This window comes from Temnothorax nylanderi, unplaced genomic scaffold (genome assembly GCF_030848795.1).
Source record: "Temnothorax nylanderi isolate EJ_2023f unplaced genomic scaffold, tnyl_v1.0 TNYL_tig0170_pilon, whole genome shotgun sequence".
In the NCBI taxonomy this organism is placed as follows: Eukaryota; Metazoa; Arthropoda; class Insecta; order Hymenoptera; family Formicidae; genus Temnothorax; species Temnothorax nylanderi.
The window spans coordinates 211,613-217,284 of NW_027249232.1; positions in this window are offsets into that span (position 1 = coordinate 211,613).

Genomic DNA, 5,672 nt, shown 5'->3' on the forward strand with positions numbered 1-5,672 from the left:
TCATAGTGGATCACACCCTTCTGATCCCACCAAATACAGAGCATTACCTTGGCACCATGGATATTCGGCTTCGGCGTTGATGTTCCCGGTTGGCCGGGCTTTACATACGATTTTTTGCGTTTCGGGTTGTCGTAGTGAATCCATTTTTCGTCCCCGGTAATGATTCGATGCAGAAAAGACTTCTTTTTGTACCGTTCAAGCAACATTTCGGACATGCAAAATCGTCGTTCGATATCTCTCGGTTTCAATTCATATGGGACCCAATTTCCTTGCTTTTGGATGTATCCCGCGGCTTTGAGTCGTTTCGAAATAGCTTGTTAAGTAACTTCCAATGTTTTTGCGAGCTTTTCTTGCATTTGACACGAATCTTGATCGAGTAATGTTTTTAATTCTTCATCTTCAAACTTTTTCGGTTGACCCAAACGCTCTTTGTCTTCAACACTAAAATCACCACTTTTAAATCGTCGAAACCATTCTCTGCAAGATTTATCCGATGGTGCAGATTCACCATACACTTCCACAAGCATTCGATGCGCTTCAGCTGCACTTTTCTTCCAATTGAAACAGAAAATCAAAACTTCCCGCAAATGGTGCTTATTTGGAACGAAACTCGACATTTTCAACGCAGTAAAAATTAAACTTGTTGTGCAAAACTCAAAGGCTTGTAAACAATATTTGGTTGACAGATGTTGACACTTCACGATACAGCAAAAATCAGCTGTCGCCGTCAACCATTTATAGCACCTAGAGGCATCTTTTGAAAGCGGACCGAACTAAGTTGTACACCCAATACTAATAGTATCACTTTTTAAATTTTGCATTGTGTTTATATTGGGTGTACAACTTAGTTCGGTCCGTTTTCAAAAGATGCGGTTCAATAGTTTTTAAGTTAAAAACGTTCCAACATACACCACCCGTAAGAATTAGAAAAATTAAAAAAAAAACGTTATTAACTTAAAAACTATTGACCGAATTTGTATTAAAACCATATAAAGGCTGCGTTTCGCTATTCACTCGCAGTACTGGCAGCACTGTAAATCCGTTCCAATATACGCGGCAGTAAGCTGTCAAAGCGTTTTCGTGTTCATGTGACGTCATAGATTTTGTCGTCACTTCCTACTTTCATTACTGCGGCTCGCGAGGTGAGGCATTCGCAGTAAGAACATGACAGCTATGGCGGCCTTTGGAAGAATTGGTCCTTGTGGACCTGGAAGGCAACAACGAGAAATATACAGTAATCGTTAGTCACGAACAGTGATCGGCAAAAATTCTGTTTTTAGTAATGATATCGGCAGTTATTTTTAATTAATCAAAAATAAAAAATTTGAATGTTTTTAATTTTAATTAACAAAAAATTGGTAATTAATAAAATACTAAGCTCTAAATTTAAAATAATTATTAATTGATTGAAAATATAATACTCTGTCTAAAAAATTAATAAATAATCAGAAATATATTGCTCATAATTTAAAAATTGGCCATTATATAAAATAAATTGTCAATTTTTAAAAAAATTATTTATTTAGAAAAAAATATTTATAATTTTTTAAAAAATTAGTTTTTAAAAAGTAAATTATTTGAACAATTAGTAGATAATTATTAGAAAATATATTACTAATTTTTTTAGAAAATTAGCATTTATTAATTTTGTAAAGTATCCGTTTTTAGGAGTATATTAGTTGCAGTAGAAAAGAAACGATGACGTTAACTATACTAAATAATTTTTTCATACTGAAAATTCGTGTTTTTTGGGAAAATTTGCAATTACTAGATAAACTATAAACGTGCTTTGCACGCTCCCCCCCTCAACCCCTTCCCCCCCAATATAACAATTATAATTTAATTATAATAATAATTATAAACAAATAATTGTGAATTTTATGTGTTCATATACGTATTTTTCTTATTTATTCAGATATTTCTTGATATAAATAATTTTTAACGTTTCTAACTTGACGTTGGTTACCTAGAAAAACTTAATAACTGAATCAAAATGATCTCACTCTAGATAAAGCAACATATATAATTTTCGTTGATTAAACACATCTTTTCTTCAATCACACCAACTTTATCAAACATTTAAGTTTGAGAATTATTGTTTTTTTTTCACAAAATTATATTTTTTAATATAAATAAAGTTTAATTGTTTATTATCGACTTTCTTTGAATGTTTTTTCTGTTTTTTTTATTGCTTCTTTTAAAAACCTTATATGTACAAAAAAGGATAAAATATAAAGTTTTAAAAATTCGCAAATATTTGAGTCCGCCATATTGGATTTATTTTTTGGAATTTTTAAAATTTGTTACAATATGCAAAATCTACACCAACAATACCACATATATACAAAAAGGTCTAAAAAAATATTGATAATAAAGTACTTTTGAATCGGGGGATCACTTTTCGGGGGATCACATTGGATTTTTTAATAAGAAATTACATTAATAAAAGATTTTCAATTTTCCACCGAGATGACTGAGAAGTACAAGTAGCGCTAGTAATACGCTTATGCTAAGCTATGCATTTCGTGTGCGATGGCTCTAATGCTAGCCACACACACTTTTCATAAAACGTTAACACGTTAACAGGTTTTGACCAATTACGTATATCCGTCCCCTTCGTCTTGCCCAGTATCTCTGATTGTAATATTGTCAGTTACCTCATGTTCATATACTTGTTTTTGCCAAGACAACTTGTTTCAGAGTCAAGGATAAAAAATTATTTTTATTTAATTGTTAATTTTCTGAAAAATTAAAAAATATTTTTTTTAATTACTAATTTTTTGGAAAATTAAAAAATATTTGTTTTTTATTATTATTTTTTAGAAAATTAGAAATTATTTTTATTCAATTATTTATTTTTAAAAAATTAGTTATAATTCTCAATTTATTATTAAATTTTCTAAGAATTAAAAAATAATGGTAAACATTAATAATTTTTGTAGAAATAATCTGTTTTTGAAATTATTTACAAATTGTTAGGTAAATCAAAATAAGTTAAAAAATTTTTTTATTTTTTTGGCACTTAATATATTGTATTTTGGCTTATTAATGATTGCTTTAACATTTAAAAAATAAATAATAAAATTTTTTTTGCCGATCACTGGTCACAAAGATGCGGAAAAAGCCCGAAAAGGTTACTAAATTAATATAATTAATATAATAATAAATAATTTCGATATTTTCATAAATCTGAAAACTGATTCTTTTTTGTATATTTAGAATAGATGCTCCTATCGTCGTGTTACATCGTGTCTAAGATAGGTTATATTTCTTTCTTATACATAACAACAGTCGCAGTACTGCGGATATCGTTCCGTTATTGCAGCGTTATATGCGGTAAAAGCAACAGAAGTAATTACGGAACGATCTTGCAGCTGTGCTCAATGACGTCACATCGTCAGTACTTACAGTGAATACAGAAACGCAGCCAAAATAGGGGTAGAATTTTCCGGCGAGTACTATAGAGTGTATAGTTTTTCGTTATCTATTTTCTGGAAACCGATTTTTTTAATTTTTTTAATTCTTACGGGTGGTGTATGTTTGAACGTTTTTAACTTAAAAACTATTGGACCGAATTTGTATTAAAACCATATAAAATAGGGGTAGAATTTTCCGGGGAGTGCTATAGAGTGTATAGTTTTTCGTTATCTATTTTCTGGAAACCGGTTTTTCTAATTTTTCGGGAAATAATTGACCGAATCTTAATGAATTGTATATGAAACAGGGGTAGAATTTTCCGGGGAGTGCTATAAAGTGTATAATTTTTCGTTACCAATTTTTTGGAAACCGGTATCAGAAATTTTTCCAATTTTTCGGGAAATAATTGATCGAATCTTAATGAATTGTATTTTGGAAACCGGTTCCGAAATTTTTCCAATTTTTCCGGAAATAATTGACCGAATTTCAAAGAATTCTATATGAAGTAGGGGTAGAATTTTCCGGGGAGTGCTATAAAGTATATAATTTTTCGTTACCGATGTTTGTGCTATAGGGCATTTTAATTTGGCGGTTCTTTTTTAAAAAAGTGATATTTTTTAATTTATAGTATTTTTGTGGATTAAATTACTAATAAAAAACCAGTAAATTATGTACCAAAGTCTGATTTGAATGCAATCGTTTAAAAATTTGAATGCAATCGTTTAAATCAATAAATTAGTGGCTGATTTCATTTATTAATTGTCAATTTGAGAAATATTATTTTCAATATTCCAAGAAATAACGTATTCGTCAACGCAATGGAAGAATTCAGTTATTGTGAGTTTAAATAAGAATTTATAAAATTTAATAAAGCAAACGAATATTTGTTTTCTTTAATAATCCATATATATATATATATATATATATATATATATATACACATATATATTTTTTTTTAATTGGACAATTTTTTGAAAATAATTGAATTTTTTTAAAATTTGAATTTTTTTAAAATTTTTAATTTACATCGCAATTTAATAATTTTAGTGCTAGAAGACGGTCAGGACGACCTGCTAATTCAAGCTGCTGAAAATTCTGAAAGGGAGCAAGCAGCGACTTTGGAAAATACTCAAGACAAAAAGCGCATTATTCTGAAAATAAATATATTGAAAAAAATAAGAACGAGAAGTCACAAAAATTTAGAAATTCCACGAAATAAATTTTGTAAGTAACTAGGATTGAATCTTTTACAAAATTTTTTTTCTCTGAATCTAACTGTATTTTCTCAATGTTTTTTTTTCGATAATACACTTTTTTTATATGGAATTTTTAATCAATATTTTTTACTTTGTCTTGAGTATTTTCTAACTTCGCTGTTTGCTCCCTTTCAGATTTTACTGCTGCTCAAATCAGAAGTACGTCCTGATCGTCTTCTAGAACTAAAATTATTATTGGGGATGTAAATTAAAAATTTTTGAAGAAATTAATCTATTTTCAAAATTGTCGTCCAATTTATAAAAATATTTATTTAAAAAAAATATATATATATATAATATATATGAAAGTCGTTATTATTTTTTTTCACAAATACTGAAGAATATAATAAAATTAGAAATAGACCGATATCAAAAAATTTGCGGAAGTTAGAGCAACCACAAACATTTCTACAAAAAGTACAAATTTTCTTAAAAAAGAACCGTTTTAACGAACATTGTCAAATTCAATCCCAACCTCACTTACGCATGATACTCGAAATAAATAGGTGTGTATGTATGTTTGCTTTTATATCTCGAAAAGTATTGGACCGATTTTGATCTATTGGCGTTAAATATAAATATATGCTATCATCTATTTGCGTGTCTTATTACATATGTCCTCCGGGGCGAAGCCCGGGTAACCAGCTAGTTAATACTATTTCTCTAATTGATTTAATTTTCTTTAATTTGTTGTAGAACTTTAACGAACATGAGAGGAAATGATGGAAGAATGTCTGCTTTTTCATCTAATTAGAATGCAGTTGAATGTCCAGAAACAAATTACGCAGAAAGTACACAGAATAAAAGAAATTATAAAGAACTTTCAAGCCAAGATGATATCGAAAATGATTTGCCTGGGTGCGATAAAACACCATCCAAAATATTTAAGAGTGCTACTTCGAAAAAAAATTGTGATAATAACGACGTTTCTCGCTTAACTGATGCAGCTATTAATATTGCTAAGCACTTAACGACTAATTCAAAAACTGAAGACGTTGG